Raw genomic sequence first — 20,170 nt, forward strand, 5'->3', positions numbered from 1 at the left:
AGGGCAAGGGAACGGGGAACGGGTCCAGACTTCCCGCGCCTTCTCTGAAACGCCACTCAGTGTTCACCAACCCTGAAGCTCTCAGAACCCTGGTTTCTTGAGTTTCCGCAGAGGCTTTATTTTGTCCGCACGATGGACTTAAGTCATTGGCCTTTGGGATGGAACTCCCTCCCCAGAGGTTCTGGGGGTGGATTAAAGTCCCAACCCTCTAATCACCCAGTTGGTTCCCCAGGCAGCCAGCCCCCATCCGTAGGCTGCCCCGGGGTTTTTCCAAAAACGCCTGGTTTTCATTAACATAACAAAAGATGCCTTTTCTGTTCTCAGCACTTAGGAAATTCCAGGGGTTTTAGGAGCTCTGTGTCAGGAAGAGGGACAAAGACCAAGTATTTATTATAAATCACAGTATCACAGGAAGCAAGGGAACTTACACGGGTCCTGGAGAGCGTCTGTTTAACACGAAGGCAGAGAGAGGCATAAAAAACAAAGACCCAAGACATTCAAACGCAGAGCTGTCAAGCATCCATCCTGCCTGTAGGTAAGCATATCACGTAAATGGATTAAATGCCTCCAATTAAAAGAGAAATGGCAAAATGGCTTTTTTTTAAACCAAAAATTGTATGCTAGCTATAAGAAACCTACTTTAGGGGCGCCTGGGTGGCTCGTGGGTGGAGCCGCTGCCTTCGGCTCAGGTCATGACCCCAGGGTCCTGGGATCGAGCCCGCGTCGCTCCCTGCTCCCCATCTCGCCTCCCGCCCCCTCGTGCGCATTCGCTCGTGCGCACTCTCCTGCTCTCTCAAATACATAAAATCTTCAAAAAAAATTCACTTTAGATTCAGAGACTGAAAACGATGGAAAAAGATGTACGGTGGGAGCAAGAAGCCAGAGCTACAGCGGCTGTGCTGCCGAGCAGAGCGAAGGCGGCTGAGGGCAAAGCAGGGGCTGACCCCGCGCCGCCCCCACTGTTGGGCGGGACCCACGCGACAGTCTTCAGGCATCTCCCACCCATCTCCATACCTTGCTAGAGGGCAAAGCGACCTTGGCAACGGCTAGGCCGCTGGCATCCCTATCTTGTAGGTCCCCCAGCTCCGCGGGACGGAACCTGCTGCCCCTCACAGCCCCCGGCGGCAGCTCCTCCCGCCCACCGGTCCTGTCGGGGCTTTAATAAACCTTCGTTTCGCACCAAAGATGCCTCGACAATTCTCTCTGGGTCATCGGCTCCAGACCTCACCCCAGCGAACCTCATCTACTCTAGAACTTCATCACTAACATCAAAAAACCAGACTTTAAGGCAAAAAAAAAAAAAAATTGTTACTGGGTATGATAAAGGACATTTTTATAATGCTGAATTATGACACAGTTATCATTCTCTCTTCCTAGAACGCTGCAGTGACCTCAGACGTCCGCGCCGCGGACAACAGCACCCTGGGCGCCGCTCCCTGCAGGCTCCGGCTGCGGCTGCCGCCCCACAAGGCCGCCCCACAGCCCCATGACCGCGCTCCCGCACTGTGGGGCTTACGCCGGTGACTCACTCATCCGGAGCCAGAAGCCCGTATCCCCCTCCCCTTCCATCTGCCCCATTTCTCCGTCTGACTCGGCTTTTTGTTGATTCATTTTCTTTTTGATTCCACGTACGAATGAGGTCATGTGGTATTTGTCTCTGGCTTAGCTCACTCAGCATAATACCTTCTAGTTCCTTCCATGTTGTTGCAAAAGGCAAGATCTCGTCCTGTGTATGGCTGTCCATAGCCCGAGGCATCTCTCCCCACCCCATCTTTATCCATTCTTCTGCTGATGGATGCTTGGGTTGCTTCCATTACCTTGGCTGTTGTAGATAAAGCTACAATACACATTGGGTCTACAGATCTTTACAAATTAGTGTTTGCATTTTCTTTGGGTAAATACTGAGTATTTACTATACATTTTACAGGGGTGAATTTTTTGATACGTGCATATATCAATATATATCAATCAAGCTGTAAAAAAAGCGAACCCTGAATGTGTATTAAAGCCAATATAGCATAAGAGAAGCATCATAGATCAATGGGAAGTTGGAAGAAAAATAATTCATTCTGTTCTTTATACTAAATACTACGCAGACTTAAATGAAACAAAAAGCTCCAAAGAAACCTTAGGTGAAAAAGGCCCTTCTTGACCAGGGCTCCCAAACTTTCTCGGGCAGGAGAGTCACTTGCAGGGCTTGTTGAAACACCGATTCGGGTCACACCCCACGTTCCTAGCACAGTAGGTGTGCAGTGAAGAGCAGCGTGTTTCCTAACACGTTCGTGGTGATACGGACACTGAGGAAGCACACACTTTCCGAACAACTTGCAGAAGTAAAAACAATGTAAGAACTCACAAAGTTTCAAAAGGCCAAAACCTTTACAGAATATGTTCAAGTATCTAATAATATCAAACATCACAAAAACTGGAAAGACAAACTGGGAAAAACAGTTTGCATAAAATAGGACTGACCTACCCCGAATGCTAAAATCTCATCATTTCATTTAAAACATGTTAAGACTTGGCTCAGTTTGTTAAATGTCTGCCTTCGGCTCGGATCCTGATCCCGGGGTCCCGGGATCAAGTCCCACATGGGGGCTCCCTGCTCAGCGGGGCGTCCGCCTCTCCCTCTCCTGCTTCCCTCCCACTCACGCTGGCTCTCCCCCCCCCCCCCGCTCTGACATGAATAAATAAAACCTTAAACAGATGTTACGACTTGACCAGTTAAATAAACAGGGGCTACAGAACATGAATTGTCACTGATGAGGAAACAGAGCTACGAACAACCGACTACGAACTATGAACAGAACAGAACAGAACAGAACAACTGTTCACTTTCCGCAAAGAAAAGCTCATTTTAAAAAAAATCAAATTAGCAAAATGCCCATAACCTATTAAGGCAGAATACGGGTATTGCAAAAGCAGTTCGGCAGTATATCACAAAGCTTTTATTTTTGAAAACCAGATTTGAAGAGAAAAATTGTTTTATGTTTAAAGGTGTTTATAGAGCATTTTATAATAGCAAAACCTGGGAAACCTAAACGTAAAATAGGCTGCACTTACTGGTCCTTGAAAGGACGCCAGTTGCATCACACCGTGCTGGCGGGTGTCTCATTCCTCCGGCGAACGCTCAGTGAGCCCTGACTGTGCTCCAGCGGCCGGGGGGTCGCGGATGTCGGCCAGTTAGAGAGGAGGAGGGGGATGAGCTCTCCCCTTCGACGCTGACAGGGTCAAAGGCAGAGACTCAGACAATAAATGTCCGTCGTGGGCCTGCGGCGCGTGCTGTGGAGGGGCCGGTCCGGATCTGAGTGTGTCCGTGGACAGAGGTCCCACTGGGGGGCGGGACGCTGCGGTAGAGCACTACGCACCGGCGAGGGCTGTGGGTCGCAGAGGGTCACGGTCCGAGTAGCCACAGGACGGCCAAGGTGCCTGGAGGTTTGGGAGTTTGTGGGAGAGGCCACGACACTCAGGAAACAGTGGGGCGTGACTCGGGGAGATGTAGGCCAGGCCCGGCCCTAAGAGCCGTTACACAAAGGAACGAAGTGACCACATCTGCATTTTAGCAAGCGCTCCAGCCGCGGGGTGCGGACCGGCTGGCAGAGCCCTGCGGGGACAGGGGCTGGTGGGGATCCCTGGGCTGTGGCCTCCGTGCAGGGCTCGCCCCTCCACGCGGCCCCTGGTGGCGGGGAGGGAGGGCCATGGAGAGGTTGGGACAAGACCCCGGGAGGTGACAGGGCTTGGCCACAGATTGGTTGGTTCGGGGTGTGGGGTGCGGCGGAGGGAGGAAATACCCAGGGCGACCCCCGAGTCTCCGGCCGACGGGCTGGGTGACAGCGTCATTCGGGCCGTGATCCTGGCCGGGGGCCGGGGAACGTCCTGGGTCGTTGGTGGCTGCGTGGCCGGGGCTGTTGTTGAAAAGAAAACCGCGGGCCCCGAACGGGGCCAGGCCAAGTCACCAGACCAGGGTTTCGCCCTCACCCAGCTGCGGCCCGGCCTCCCCAGAAACGCGGATCTTCCCGGCTCCGTCGGGAACCGCTGGTTGACACCGGGAGCCGCCGTCACGGCTTCTCCACCCCCCGAGGAAGAGGCGGTCGTGGCCTCCCGCGCGCTGCCCTGCACGTCCCCGCGAGGGAAGCTGGTCGTGCCTGGAACGACCCTCTCTCTCGTGCTTACGCTTCCCTGCTCCCCCTTCTAGAACCTGCCCCGCGCCCGCGCTGCCGCTCCGCAGTGAGCCCGACGGCCGCGGCCCCCGGAGCATCTCACAGGCCCGGACGCCTTCCCGTCTCCTGCCGGGTTTCGTCTCCCAACACTGGCCTGGGGAGGGCGGAGGCGGCGTCAGGCATAGTCCTGGGGGGCGGGGGGGGCATGTGCAAGTCGTCCTCGTGGCTTGTACCCGAGGCCTCCAGGAGAGCCGAGGTCAGCGCAGAGTCGACACGAGGAGGGAAGGGCCCTCACGGAGGTCCGGCGGGTGACGGGGGGACGGTGAGGGGTCCTTCCGTTGGGGGGCAGGGGACAGACCGGCAGGGGGAGGCGCAGACACCCGGGGCTGGGGGTGCTCAGGACGACACTGGCTGACCGTGGGCAGGCCAGGGAGCAGCGGCCAAGGGGCATCACCGACAACGCCCTTCGGACGGGGTCATCACGTCCGGTCACTGCCGTGCGGCCGGTGCGGGCCCCGAGGGGGAGGTTCCGAGGGGCTTCTGACGGCGAGAAGCTCACGACACAGTGTGACGTCTGACACCCCGAACACAAGGTCCCGGTCATCTGAATGACACAAGAATCCCCTGAAGCCACGCACGACTGAGTATGTGATTTTAACAGAATAACACAGTGGAGGGTTTGGGAAAACGTATTTTCTACTTCTTCGTGGGGTAAACCGCTAAGCGTTTTCCTTAAATATGACCTTGAGATCCAAACCCTCCGACGGTCGCGTTCAGTGTATGTTCAGAACAGCATGTTTGTCGGCGGGAGATGATCTCACCTTCTTCCTGTTTCCCGGCGCCGGCGGCTTCTCTCCCTTTTTACTGGAACACAAATTGCCGAGCTCTTCCCGGCACAAGTGACTTGATACAGGTCAGCGGGGACCAGTGTCGCCGGCGCCCGGACGGTAGCGCTTTGTCATTCGCCATCTCTCTTCCTGCAGCGGGATCGAGCCGTGGATTCATGCCTCGGTTCTGAGGACGCCCGGAGCCAGGCCGTGAACCCACTGCGTTTCCTGGACGGAGACGATCACCCCGTGTGCAAGGACCCCGGGACGTCAGGTTTCTTCTCCCGGATTTCGGGGATGCTGGTCGCGACGTGGGAGCAAAAGAAAAACCCGTGGGGGCCTCGGACCTTGTGAAGGCCCGATGCTTGCGACGTGCTGGGAGCGAGACGGGGCAATCCGCGGGAGCCATCACCCCGCAGGCCCTGCTCCCGGCTTCGGGAACACTTATCAGGACGCGGTGAAGCCCAGATAACGCCTTCCCCCTCCTGCTAATTGAGGAAGCTAATTAAATGTATCCTCGGATCAGCGGCTCCGGGGAAGTGGGATAAAATAACTCCGTCTGTTGAAAGGTCGAGATGTTCTTTCCAACAACTTGGGCCCCCCTCCCCTCTCCTACAAGGAAGACCCAGCATCCTCCACCCTGCCCGGGCTGGCCCTGGACCAGGCACCGTGGCTCAGAAGGGGGTTAGCAAGTCTCACCAGCCAAGGGGTAAGTGAGGGCGCACAGAGCGGCCGGGGGAGTCCTTCTGGTATATTCAGGCACATCTGGGCTAATCAGGGGACGGGGGTGACGTCTGCAGCCCCACAGCATGTGGCCTTGGAAGCCTTGTCACCTACTGAGTCTCACGGAATGTGAGCTCCCGTGGGAAGGCCCCAAGGTCCCTGGGACACTGGGACTCCGCTCGCTCCGACGTGTTCCGACCGGACTATCCCTGTGACTAGAAATCCGCGCTCCTGCTGTAGCCCAGTTCGCTTCTGCTCCCCGCGCCGGGATGGGCTTGGGGTTCAGTACAGGAAGCGAGGCCGCCTGAGCCCGGCAGAAACTGGAGGTGAGAGCTGGAAGGTCAGCCTGGAGGGAGAGGCACGGCCGTGGACAGGCCACGGAAGCACATGGTGGTCTGTTGGGCCATCAGTTTGCAAACGGTGCTGGTGGAGCGTAATCACAGAATTTATAACAGTGGCTGATCACTGAGCTCCACCTGTATACCAGGCCTGTGCATGACCACGCCGTCCAGACTTGGGCTCTAATTGATGGGCACCGGTCAGGACCGCAGCTCCGTGCCTCACCTCAAATTCCATCCCCTCCTTCTGTGCAGCCGCCAGACAGGCTGCCCAAGAGAAGGTTCTAGAACACTTACCTTGAAGGTTCTAGAATCCACGTCCCTCCACCTAAACTCGTCTATGGCTCCTTCAAGCCACAGGCACGTCCAGACCCCTCAGCCTGACACGCGGGGGCCGCCCGTGCTCTAGCTCTGCTCTCTCCCGCGCCTCCCCTGTCCCACGGAGCGGCCTGAGGCTCTGCAAACTCGGCTCCGGCCACGGCTTGTGCCGCTCCTGCCCACCCACGCCTCAACCCCCGCCAGCTCCTACCCGGTTTCTAAACCTCCACTTTTGACCTTGTTGCTGTGATTACCCGGATTCAGACGACATCACTGCTGGGCAAAGTACACGTTTGCCTTGGTTGTTTTCCCCCCGAAAGCGACGAAGCCCAGAGCTTTTCAGCGTCTCTGCGGATTCCCAGCCCTGGGCCGGACCTCGGAGCGAGCGACCACCTTGGGGGCAGAGCGTCCTTGTTCCCGTTTCTCCACGGGGCCTTTGGGGAGCAGGTGATGCCCCCAGAGCAGAGGGGCAGGGCCACACGTGCTCCCGCCTCTGGGTTTATGTTCAAGCCACAGAACGTCTTTGTCCACTTTGTACCGACTTGAAGTAACTGATGGTTGGAAACAAAACACAGGCCGTATTTTAATAACTTTCGAGTTTGAGGTGGTTTAGTCTCTTCATTTCTCTAGGCGAGTGCTAGGCGGGGAAAGACCTTGTTCACACGGAGGAGTACAGCACCGCGGCCATCGGCGAGACCGCGCTCCCCGGCTGGCTGCCCGGCACAGAAGCAGCGTCGCCGGCCGGATGCGGCTCTACCAGTGAGCATTCTCACAGCTCACCGGGCCTGGAAGCCGCCAGTCCCCGGGCTGCATGCAGAGAGGCAGATTCAGGGGCCCGTGGGGGGCTCAGTCCACCCAGCGTCTGATTTGGCTTTGGCTCAGGTCATGACCTTGGGCTTGTGAGATTCCCACTCCCCGCTCAGCAGGGAGTCCGCTGGAGAGTCTCTGTCCCCCTCCCTCGGCCCCCTCCACCCACACTCTCTCTCTCACACTCTCTCTCCAAAAATAATTAAGTAAATTAATTAAGAGAGAGAGAGAGCTCGTGCCCGAGCAGGGGAGCAGCAGGCAGAGGGAGTGAGAGAAGCATCAGGACCTGAGCCAAAGGCAGGTGCTTAACTGACCAAGGCATCCCGTGGCCCAATAAAGAAAATCTTTAAAAAATAAATAAAATACAGAGGAGTCAAGATGGCAGAGAAGTAGCAGCTGAGACTACTTCAGGCAGCAGGAGATCAGCGAGATAGCTTATCTAGAGACTGCAAACACCTGCAAATCCAACGGGAGAGCAAAGAGAAGAAGAACAGCAATTCTAGAAACAGAAAAACAACCACTTTCTGAAAGGTAGGACCGGCGGAGAAGTGAATCCAAAGCGACGGGAAGCTAGACCCCGGGGGGAGGGGCCGGCTCCCGGCCAGCGGCGGAGCAACGGAGCACAAAATCAGGACTTTTAAAAGTCTGTTCCGCTGAGGGACATCGCTCCAGAGGCTAAACCAGGGTCAGCGTGGCCTCAGGTCCCGCAGGGTCACAGAAGGATCGGGGGTGTCTGAGTGTCGCAGAGCTTGCGGGTATTAGAGCAGGGAAGCCGGCGACAGAGACAGAGCCGACAGTGAGCTCGCAGCTCGGGGTTACCTTGAGCCGGTCGCAGGCTCGGTGAGCTCGGAGCGCGGCCGGAGGTCGGGCAGACGGGAGTGACGGGGCGCTGTTCTCTGAGGGCGCACTGAGGAGTGGGGCCCCGGGCTCTCGGCTCCTCCGGGCCGGAGACCAGGAGGCCGCCATTTGTATTCCCGTCCTCCGGAACTCCTCGACGGAAAGCGCTCAGGGAACAAAAGCTCCCGAAAGCGAATCCCATTGGATTACTCAGCCTGGCCCCGGGTAAGGGCGGTGTAATTCCGCCTGGGGCAAAGACACTTGAGAATCACTACACCAGGCCCCTCCACCAGAAGATCAACAAGAAATCCAGCCGAGACCAAGTTCACCTACCAAGGACTGCGGCTTCAATACCAAGGAGAGCAGCAGAATTCCAGAGGAGGAGAAAGCAAAACATGGAACTCATGGCTTTTTCCCTGTGATTCATTAGTCTTGCAGTTAATTTGTTTGTGTTTTTTTTTTTTTTCAATTTTTTTTCTTCTTCTGCTAAATTTTTTTTAACTTTTACCCTTCTTTTTTAACATTTTTAACTAGCTTGTCTAATATATATATTTTTTTCTTTTTTATATTTTTCTTTATTTGTTTTCTTTTTTTAATTTTTCTTTTTTTTTTTTCTGAACCTCTTTTCATTCCCTTTCTCCCCCCCCCATGATTTGGGATCTCTTCTGATTTGGTTAAAGCATACTTTCCTGAGGTCTTTGACACCCTTTTAGTATTTTACTTGCTCCTTCATATACTCCTATCTGGACAAAATGACAAGACAGAAAAATTCACCACCAAAAAAAGAAAAAGAGGCAATACCAAAGGCTAGGGACCTAGTCAATACAGACCTTGGTAATATGTCAGATCTAGAGTTCAGAATGATGATTCTCAAGGTTCTAGCTGGGCTCGAAAAAGGCATGGAAGATATTAGAGAAACCCTCTCAGGAGAGATAAAAGCCCTTTCTGGAGAAACAAAAGAACTAAAATCTAACCAAGTTGAAATTAAAAAAGCTATTAATGATGTGCAATCAAAAATGGAGGTTCTCACTGCTAGAATAAATGAGGCAGAAGAAAGAATTAGTTATATAGAAGACCAAATGACAGAGAATAAAGAAGCTGAGCAAAAGAGGGACAAACAGCTACTGGACCACGAGGGGAGAATTCGAAAGATAAGTGACACCATAAGACGAAACAACATTAGAATAATTGGGATTCCAGAAGAAGAAGAAAGAGAGAGGGGAGCAGAAGGTATACTGTAGAGAATTATTGGAGAGAATTTCCCCAATATGGCAAAGGGAACAAGCATCAAAATCCAAGAGGCGCAGAGAACCCCCCCTTCAAAATCAACAAGAATAGGTCCACACCCCGTCACCTAATAGTAAAATTTACAAGTCTTAGTGACAAAGAGAAAATCCTGAAAGCAGCCTGGGAAAAGAAGTCTGTAACATACAATGGTAAAAATATTAGATTGACAAATTTGACAATCTGGAAGAAATGGATGCATTTCTAGAGACTTTTAAATTACCACAACTGAACCAGGAAGAAATAGAAAACCTGAACAGACCCATAACCAGTAAGGAGATTGAAACAGTCATCAAAAATCTCCAAACAAACAAAAGCCCAGGGCGAGATGGCTTCCCAGGGGAATTCTACCAAACGTTTAAAGAAGAACTAATTCCTATTCTCCTGAAACTGTTCCAAAAAATAGAAATGGAAGGATAACTTCCAAACTCATTTTATGAGGCCAGTATCACCTTGATCCCAAAACCAGACAAGGATCCCATCAAAAAAGAGAACTAAAGACCAATATCCTTGATGAACACAGATGCGAAAATTCTCGCCAAAATACTAGCCAATAGGATTTAACAGTACATTAAAAGGATTATTCACCATGACCGAGTGGGATTTATTCCAGGGCTGCAAGGTTGGTTCAACATCTGCAAATCAATCAATGTGATACAACACATCAATAAAAGAAAGAACAAGAACCATATGATACTCTCAATAGATGCTGAAAAAGCATTTGACAAAGTACAGCATCCCTTCCTGATCAAAACTTTTCAAAGTGTAGGGATAGAGGGCACATACCTCAATATTATCAAAGCCATCTATGAAAAACCCACCGCAAATATCATTCTCAATGGAGAAAAACTGAAAGCTTTTCTGCTAAGGTCAGGAACACGGCAGGGATGTCCATTATCACCAGTGCTATTCAACATAGTACTAGAAGTCCTAGCCTCAGCAATCAGACAACAAAAGGAAATTAAAGGCATCCAAACTAGCAAAGAAGAAGTCAAACTATCACTCTTTGCAGATGATATGATACTATATGTGGAAACCCCAAAAGACTCCACTCCAAAACTGCTAGAACTTGTACAGGAATTCAGTAAAGTGTCAGGATATAAAATCAATGCACAGAAATCAGTTGCATTTCTCTATACCAACAACACAGTAGAAAGAGAAATTAAGGAGTCAATCCCATTTACAATTGCACCCAAAACTATAAGATACCTAGGAATAAACCTAACCAAAGAGGCACAGAATCTATACTCAGAAAACTATAAAGTACTCATGAAAGAAATTGAGGAAGACACAAAGAAATGGAGAAATGTTCCATGCTCCTGGATTGGAAGAACAAATACTGTGAAAATGTCTATGCTACCTAAAGCAATCTATATATTTAATGCAATTTCTATCAAAATACCATCCATTTTCTCAAAGAAATGGAACAAATACCCTAAAATTTATATGGAACCAGAAAAGACCACGAATAGCCAAAGGGATATTGAAAAAGAAAGCCAAAGTTGGTGGCATCACAATTCCGGACTTCAAGCTCTATTACAAAGCTGTCATCATCAAGACAGCATGGTACTGGCACAAAAACAGACACATAGATCAATGGAACAGAATAGAGAGCCCAGAAATGGACCTTCAACTCTACGGTCAACTAATCCTCGACAAAGCAGGAAAGAATGTCCAATGGAAAAAAGACAGCCTCTTCAATAAATGGTGTTGGGAAAATTGGACAGCCACATGCAGAAAAATGAAATTGGACCATTTCTTTACACCACACATGAAAATAGACTCAAAATGGATAAAAGACCTCAGTGTGAAAAAGGAATCCATCAAAATCCTTGAGGAGAACACAGGCAGCAACCTCTTCGACCTCAGCCACAGCAACATCTTCCTAGGAACATCGCCAAAGGCAAGGGAAGCAAGGGCAAAAATGAACTATTGGGATTTCATCAAGATCAAAAGCTTTTGCACAGCAAAGGAGACAGTTAACAAAACCAAAAGACAACTGACAGAATGGGAGAAGATATTTGCAAACGACATATCAGATAAAGGACTAGTGTCCAGAATCTATAAAGAACTTAGCAAACTCAACACCCAAAGAACAAATAATCCAATCAAGAAATGGGCAGAGGACATGAACAGACATTTCTGCAAAGAAGACATCCAGATGGCCAACAGACACATGAAAAAGTGCTCCATATCACTCGGCATCAGGGAAATACAAATCAAAACCACAATGAGATACCACCTCAAACCAGTCAGAATGGCTAAAATGAACGAGTCAGGAAATGACAGATGCTGGCGAGGATGCGGAGAAAGGGGAACCTCCTACACGGTTGGTGGGAATGCAAGCTGGTGCAGCCACTCTGGAAAAAAGCTTGGAGTTTCCTCAAAATGTTGAAATAGAACTACCCTATGACCCAGCAATTGCACTACTGGGTATTTACCCTAAAGATACAAACGCAGTGATCCAAAGGGGCACGTGCACCCGAATGTTTATAGCAGCAATGTCTACAATAGCCAAACTATGGAAAGAATTTAGATGTCCATCAACAGATGAATGGGTCAAGAAGATATGGTATATATACACAATGGAATACTATGCAGCCATCAAAAGAAATGAAATCTTGCCATTTGCGACGATGTGGATGGAACTAGAGGGTATCATGCTTAGCGAAATAAGTCAATCGGAAAAAGACAACTATCATATGATCTCCCTGATATGAGGAAGTGGAGATGCAACATGGGGGGTTAAGGGGGTAGGAGAAGAATGAATGAAACAAGATGGGATTGGGAGGGAGACAAACCTTAAGTGACTCTTAATCTCACAAAACAAACTGAGGGGTGCTGGGGGGAGGGGGTTTGGAAGTGGGGGTGGGGTAATGGACATTGGGGGGGTATGTGCTATGGAGAGTACTGTGAAGTGTGTAAAACTGGTGATTTACAGACCTGTACCCCTGGGAATAAAAATACATCATATGTTTATAAAAAATAAAAAAATAAAATTTAAAATAAATAAATAAATAAATAAGAAAATACAAAGAGTCAAAGATCCAGGCACATTTCAGTCCTTCCACTGCATCATTTGAGCATGTTGGCTTTTATCTTCAGACCGTTTGCCCCATGGGATCAAGATGGCTGCCACAGCTCCAGACATCACACGTTCCGTCGTGTTCAAAGACAGGAAGGAAAAGGACAAGGAAGAGAGGCTCTTCTTTCTATAAAACAAGGGGGGGATCCCTCAAACTTCTCCTTAAGTCTTTTTAACCATAAATGGGCCACCCCACAAACCCCAGTTACCAAAAAGGCTGAGAGCACATTTGGCACTTTCAGCCTCTATGAAGGCAGGTGGGATCTGTCAGGAGAGAAGAGCGTGGACAACAACTCCACGGAGTTGATGTCTTTGCCACGGAGGATGTCTCCTTGCCTGTGCGGTTCCTCTACCCAGCAAAGAGGCATGGGCACCTGCTCAGGGCCGGGGGCTTGCTCCGGGGGCTGGAAGACGAGCTTTGCTGTGTAGGACCCAGCCCCCACCTTGCTCAGCGGAGGGTAGAAGCGGTTCCCATGAACCAGAGATGAACATTTGGCAAAGTAAGACCAAAACACTCTGGGAACTGAGGACTAGGGCTGAGACACCAGCCTGGCCTTAGAGAATGAAGAGCTTCCCAGGGGATGTGGCCTTTGAGCGGGGTCTTGAGGGATGAATAGAAGTTTACCAGAATGCAAGGAGAGGCCATTTCTGGAGCCGCAAAAACTTGCTTTTGTTTTATGGACGGCAGCCGTGTCTGACGGGGTTCAACCACCGCCACCGCGTCCTGGCTCTGAAGGCTCCGCCCTTCCCCAGACTGGACTCGTCGGCCCACCCGGCTGCTGGAGGGCAGAGGGCCATGGGCGCACCGCGCCGACTCTGCACTCAGAGGCCCACGAAGCCCTTCGGGCCTGCAGGGAGCGTCTGGGCGCCCGTGTGGGGCATCGCTTCCTTGTGCAGCCCACGGCGACACCCCTAGTTTTGGGGGGTGCTACCGGCCCCCACCCACTGCAGCAGGTGTCTGCACTCAACCTGCTCCTGTCTCAGCCCCGAGATTGGGCATGTGACCCGGTGGGCACGGATGGCCTCCGCGGCCCGCCCAGGGGTCCAGAAGCGAGCAGGACGGCCGAGCCCGCTGGAGGCCCCATGGGGTTTCTGCACCTCGAGTAGAAGGAAGGAGGCTTTTCGCTCTTGGGGTGTAACCGAGGAGCATGGAAGGTCAGAGCCGCTCCTGGTCCCGGCAGCCTGCGGAGCGGGTCTGAGAGGCACGTAGGTAGCCTGCGCTGGATCCCCATGTCCGGGGCTCCCGTGCACCCCAGCTGTGGAGCCGGCAGGTCACTGGCTTCGACCCGGGCTCCTCGGGGCTCTTCTGTCATCTGCAGTCAAGTCTGGACGGACGGACGTGCATCATCTGGCCGCCTCTCCTGGGAGTCAGGGTCTCGGACTCCCGACGCCGTCTCCCGCCCGCTGCGGCCGCTGGGGGGGATGCTGTCCTTCGAGGCCCCTGAGGCGTCTCTGCTCCCCGTGCTTGGGGACATTCCCTCCGTGGCCGCATCCACGTCGAGCCATCGATAGGCTTCTGTGGGCCCCGCAGGCCAGGCTGTTGGCTGCAGGGAAGGGTCACTCCCAGCCCCGTGGGGACTCCAGGTCACCCGTGGAGGTCACCCTGGGGGCTGGCAGGGCCCTGCAGATGACAAAGACGCCCCCACCTTTTCTTTCCCTTGGTGTGGAGTGGCCGCACCTTCCCGTGCTGGGGGCGCGTGGCCCAGGGGGGCCCAAGAGCTGCTGGCGCGGGGCCAGGCCAAGAGGTGCCAGCGGACTCGGCATCTGAGCGCTGCGGGGTCCGGCGCTCCCCTCCCTGGCGACACCACCCCCCTCCCCGGTGTCTCAAGCTTCCCCGGCCAGAGTCCCCTGTAATCAGAGAGACCCTGGCTCTGCTCCACATCCTCGTCCCTGAGCGTGACACGTGGGCCACAGAGCTGGGAGCCCCAGGGTCGGCCCGCGAGCCGAATCCAGCTGTGACCTGTTTGGGTCCAGCTGCAGCCAGGAGTGGTTTGGGGTTTTACTTGGTCGGGGGAAAACCCGGAAGACTATTGCATGACATGTGAAAATTATATGAAGTTCCAATCTGTGTCCGTGAGTGAAGCTGTGCCGGACCGTGCCATGCTGTCCCCTCGGCATTGCCAGTGCTTGTGACAGGGACCATAGGGCCCGTCAACGCCCAAATCACTTACCGGTCGCAGACAGAGTGGCTGCCCCTGCCCTGTCCTGTCCCTTTGTCGTCCTGGGACTTTGGATCCACCCAGATCTCCCAGAGAAAGGGACACTCGTGCCGCTGGTCCGTGGGGACTCGGAGCTTACGAGGGACATCAAAGAGGCTCGCCTCCGCTCTGACGGCCCCGCACCAGAGAAGTCTCTCCTTGCGCTGACATTCCCGACCTCTGGGGGGACTTGGGGGCTTCTGATGGGTCGCATGGCCTCCCCTGCCCCTCGTGACAACACGGTCAGGACATGTCAGAGCCCGGCCGGCGCCTGCCCAGCCACAGGGCTGCTGCTGCTCCGCGACATTCCTCTGCCTCCGCGCTGTCCTCCGCTCCATGTCTGGTCTCGTCTGGGTCAGTGAAACCCTGATTCTCCCCTTCCCCAGCCGGCTGCTGGGTGTCCTCCACCGTGAGGATCCGGGAAGCTGACCGGGACCTGGAGCCACGAGGTCCCCGAGGCCGGCAAGCCTGATGCCCGCGAACTCTGCGTGTGGGACCTGAGTTCCTGGAGTGAGCGAGGCGGGCGGCCCCGGGGGCCCCAGTGCTGGAGGTTGCCGTGCGGAGTTGTCCCTGCCAGGCTGGCATCATTGGGGGAGGCCGTGTGGCTCCGTGCCTGGCACAGGCGGTGGGTGGCCCCGCATTCCCGGGGCCTGAGCACCAAAGCCGTCTTGTCACGTCGCTGCTGGGAGGCCCGGCCGGGGCATCTGGCACTCGCCCCATGGCTCAGCCCTGTCCAGGGTCCCCGCCGAGCTCCCGTGGGACAGGCCGCCCCAGTGGCTGCCACAGGGCAGGCGCGACAGCCGTGCTGGCAGCAGGAAGACGTCAGGCTCGCTCTGGCCTTCTCTCTGGGGCAGATGCTCAGCCCAGAAGCCCCCACGGACGTCCTCAACACCCCTGCCCGCCCGGCAGGGCCTGTGCCTGGTGCCCGCCCGCAGGCTCCGGCCCCCTAGACCAGGCTGGTGCTGCAGGACGACGGCCGCCGCCTCCTGGGAGCGACACAGGAGAAGGGCTGCCAGGATGTTTCTGGCCCAGTGAGAGGACGGCCTGTCCATCCTCTGTCGGCGGGTCGTGCCCTGGAGAAGGTGCAGGAGGAGCAGCCAGCGGGGAGGGGGGGAGCGGGGCCGTGCGTGGGTCAGACCCGCGGGGAGGACGCAGCTCGCTGCGCGGCCGGGACACGGGGGCCACAGGAGCTGGGAGCCCCGCGCGACCCCCTCCAAGGCCGGGATGGCGAGGTCGCCCCGCAGGTGACGTCCACACGACGGCTGGCCGCTCACCTGTCCACAGGCCCGAGGGGCAGGGAGGGTTGGGCCTCCTTCTCCCCCACCTCCTCTGTCCCCTCCCAGGTCACCCAAGTAGGAGTCGCGACGCTTGGGATGGGGAAGCCCCTACCCGCGCGTGTGGCCGCCGGAGGTTGCTGGAGTCGCTCACCCACAAGGCTGTCCCACGCCCCGTCGTCTGGCTTTCAGAGCAGGCATCCCCTGCCCCCAGCAGTGTCCCCTGCTCCGGGGCTCCCCGCCGCACCCACACCTCCTCTCGGGGCCCTCTCTGGCAGGACGCAAGGCAGTGGTCAGGGGTCGGCCGCGGGACCTTGAACGCGCTCCTTGGTCACTGCCCAGTCAGCATCTCCCTGGTCCTCCTGGCCCTCCTGGTCCTGACCCTCTGCTCAAGGCCGGTGGCTCCCAGACTCTTTCTTTTCTGGTTTCTAAAACGGGCCTTTTGTTTCGAAGTCTAGAACGGTTTAACCTGGAGGACTTTCCTCGCATAAGTTCCTTGAAGGCAGATTAGCTTGGAGGATAGGTCAGCGGGGACGGATTTTACTGGAAGAGGAGCCCCACCGGCCCCCGCGCTCCTGGGACGGGTGATTGTTCGACGGGACGACACCTGCTTGTGCACCGCATGGGACCAACCGTTTACAGCCGGGACACTCGTGCCTGGAACTCCTTTCTGGGCCCGTCCCCTCTTCTGGAGTGCCCGAGGGGACCGCGGGAGGGGACGTTCGATCTGGCTTCTCCAGGACCCGTTGGCCACGGGTCTGGGTCTGTCTGTAACGAATGCGCCGGTGCCAGCCACGACGTTGAGCCCCACCAGTCTCTTGTGTTAAAAGCCCCTGATTTTAATTCCCGAAGCTTTTACAGGGAATGGGCGGCAGTGCACTCTGTTGGGCTCCTAATTACGGCAGTTTGTGACTCAGAATCTCAACTTGGTCATTTCTGGGGCCACTCTTCCCCGCGTCCCCCCCAGAAGAGTCGGAGCAGGGGTGCTGATGTGAGGCATCGAATTACAACCCTTGCTGGGGGGGGGGTAGGAATATTAATGGTGTTTGCAGTAGTGTGGGGGGGTAAAACACGTTTCATTAAAACCAGGAGAAATCACCTCCTCATCCCCACGCGCTCACTTGACCGTGTTCTGGTCACTAATGCTCACGTGCGTTCATTTACTTATGGTAAAACAAGACAAGATCAAGCGGCTTTGCCCCCACACAAACACACCCCAAAAGAAAACCCAGTGTGTGTGCAGGAGGCCGGCCGGCCTCAGCCCCGTGAGGACCATTCCCGGGACCGACAGGATCCCGACACGCTTCTCGGAGCCACCGCGGCCAGGCGTGTCCCCCGGGCGCTGTGTGCCCCGCCAGTCCCTCTGCTGAAAAAACCCATCAAAGAAACTTCTCCACTTGGGCATCCCCGATGCCAGCCTCACTGCCTCGGTTTACCCCAGATAACAGCTGCGTGCGGTTCTCCAGAAGGGAGTTTTGTTGTTCCCACTCTGATGAGCAAAGAGGCCAGGGGAGGAAACCCCTTGGTCACCTGCAGTGTCCCCCCCGGGCTGCGTCTCCTCCAGACCCCGAGGACGCCCTTCCCCTCTCTCTCCCTCTCCGTCCCCGACCCACGGTGCCTCAGGGGTCCACGCGAGGCTCGCTCACCCCGCTTTCTCCTCGGAGGCCCAAGCCTGTTTGTGCAGCCCCTGAGATGCCGGTCGGCTCCCCGCTGGGCCGGTCGGCTCCTGGGGGCTTCCTAAGGGCTTGGCTCCGCCTGCGACTCGGGACCCCGGTCGTACCCTCGCTTGCTCTGCCGCCCCTCACGGCTGCTGCCACGGCCCGCGGTCAGGCCCTTCTCTCCCTGGGTTCGGCCTTCGCGAGTCTCCCGCCGCCTTCCCTGTCCCTGGGCCAGGGTCCCCGCGCCGGCACAGATGGCAGCACCGTCACCACCGCCCCCCACACCCCCGGTCGTCTGCAGTGTAATCTCTCTCTGTGCCTCCCTCGCGCGTGATGAGCTGGATGACTACTCAGGACCCTCTCCGAGAGCCTTACCCTAATCACAGCTGCAAGGCTCCTCGGCCGCATAAGGGAACAGTCACGGGGTCCCGGGATTAGGACCTGGATATTCTGGGGTCCATACTGAGCCTCTCACACCCTCCCTGCAGCCCCAGTGAGCTTCTGAACATGCCGCTGCCACTGCAGAAAGGCCCTTTCAGGGTCTGGCTCTAGGCACCTTTTAAACACGTCTCCCACCACTACTTCCTCCTTCCTTCTTCACCCCCTAACACCCAGGGCCCAGCCACCCATGAATATACTTTATGGTCTAGCCATACCACTGGCTTGGAGTCCTCCCAACATGGTCCTGCATGTACAGGTGCTCAGGTTGCACACTGAGTAAGCCGCTGCTTATTCAGGAGGTTCACATCATGGACGTATACTAATTTACACAGACCAGAGGCCTTCCCACCAAAACTTCCCTCCCCTGTGAACCTTCACAGGTACACACTCAGGGAAGCTCACAATAAAATCCCTGACTTTTAAATTATGTAATGGTGGTGTCTTTTCTAATTCATACATAGGCATTGGACAGCTACGGGAAGCCCTGCCCCCAAACGCGCAGCAGTTTTATCCCCGCCTTTGCACTTGCTGTACCCTTCAGCTTGAGCTCTGTCTCACTTTTCCCCTTGCTCGATTGCCTTTCAGTTCCGGGCTGAGACGTATGGCCCCTCAGAGGCCCTGCGTGCCGCCATCTGAGGGGGCTGCCCCTTTCTTTGTGCATTGCCCAGGTATTGGTCTTTACTGGGTTAAACCAGATGAGAGCTGCCCCTCCCCCAGCAGGGACTGTGCCTTCACACCCCCTGCACTTAGCAGTGGCTCTTACAAAGCCGTAGAGCTACCCGTTGGAGGACGGCTCTAGGAATTCTTCCTTTTGGCAAGCTCACAAAGTAACAGATTTCTAACTGCCCTAATTATCTTCCGTTCTCTCCTATTCAACCAGTTCTCAGAGCCCTAATATCTCATGAATACTTTTTAATGGACTCATTTATAAAATCATTCTCTTCTTTAATAAGTCAGGGGTAACTTGCCACGTCCTTTATTAATGGCCTCTTTCAAAATGCCTTCTTGGCACCTCTTTTGATTTTGAAAGGCCCTAAATGGTTTTTCTGAGTTTGAACAGACCAATTTATCCCTTTGAGTTGTACCAATCGGGAATGAGAACATTCTAAATGAGTCATAATATCTATATTGCAGTTTTCCTCCAAATGTTTTAGTATCTGTGATATTTTTGTCCTGAAGTGTGGAGTCTGCAGAGGAGGGTCCCCTGTCAAGCGACCGTGGCTCCCGGGGGTCTTCAGGACTTCATATATTCATGGTGCATGTTCGCTGCCCCTCTCTGGGCCCCTCACATCAGCTCCCTCCCTGGGGCTGCCTCTGTGGGAGGAGTAGACTTGCCTTTGTCCCCCAGGCTTCAGGCTTGGCTATTGGACTTACTTTGGTCAATGGCGTGTGAGCCAACAGGACATTCGGCCTATCCCAGCAGAAGCTTTCAGAACTGATGAGTTTCTTCCAGCTCTTTTCCTTCCCCTGATTTTCCAAGAAAGTGGCCCATCCCAGACTAGAGCTGCCTAGTCTGGGCTTGTCTCCCTAGAATGATGAAGGCACTTGGACCAGAGCCACAGTCAGGTCAACACATAGCACGATTAGACACAAAAGTGCATATGTCAGGATTCCCGCAGTTCTGGAGGTGCCCATTGCTGCGGCCTACCATGGCAGAACCTGACTGATAACATGTCCTTATCGTCCTGGAGAGTAGATGCAGATTCATGTGTTTGAAACTCTGCCGAGATATTCTCCCTAGACCTTGGGATCCTGGGATCCCCGCTCACTTTCTTTTATCCATTCTGATACCCCGTGTCTTTTGATTGGGGGCATTTAGCCCATTAACATTCAGGGTAACTATTGAGAGATATGAATTTAGTGCCATTGTATTGCCTGTAAGGTGACTGTTACTGTATATTGTCTCTGTTCCTTTCTGATCTACTACTTTTAGGCTCTCTCTTTGCTTAGAGGACCCCTTTCCATATTTCCTGTAGAGCTGGTTTGGTGTTTGCAAATTCTTTGTTTTTTTTTTTTTTTTTTTTTTTTTTTTTTTTTTTGTCCTGGAAGCTTTTTATCTCTCCTTCTATTTTCAATGATAGCCTAGCTGGATATAGTATTCTTGGCTGCATGTTTTTCTCGTTTAGTGCTTTGAATATATCATGCCAGCTCTTTCTGGCCTGCCAGGTCTCTGTGGATAAGTCAGCTGCCAATCTAACGTTTTTACCATTGTATGTTACA

The sequence above is a fragment of the Mustela putorius genome, unplaced genomic scaffold, assembly GCF_011764305.1.
Source record: "Mustela putorius furo isolate JIRA1106 unplaced genomic scaffold, ASM1176430v1.1 tig00000139_pilon_pilon_pilon, whole genome shotgun sequence".
NCBI classification, from domain to species: Eukaryota; Metazoa; Chordata; class Mammalia; order Carnivora; family Mustelidae; genus Mustela; species Mustela putorius.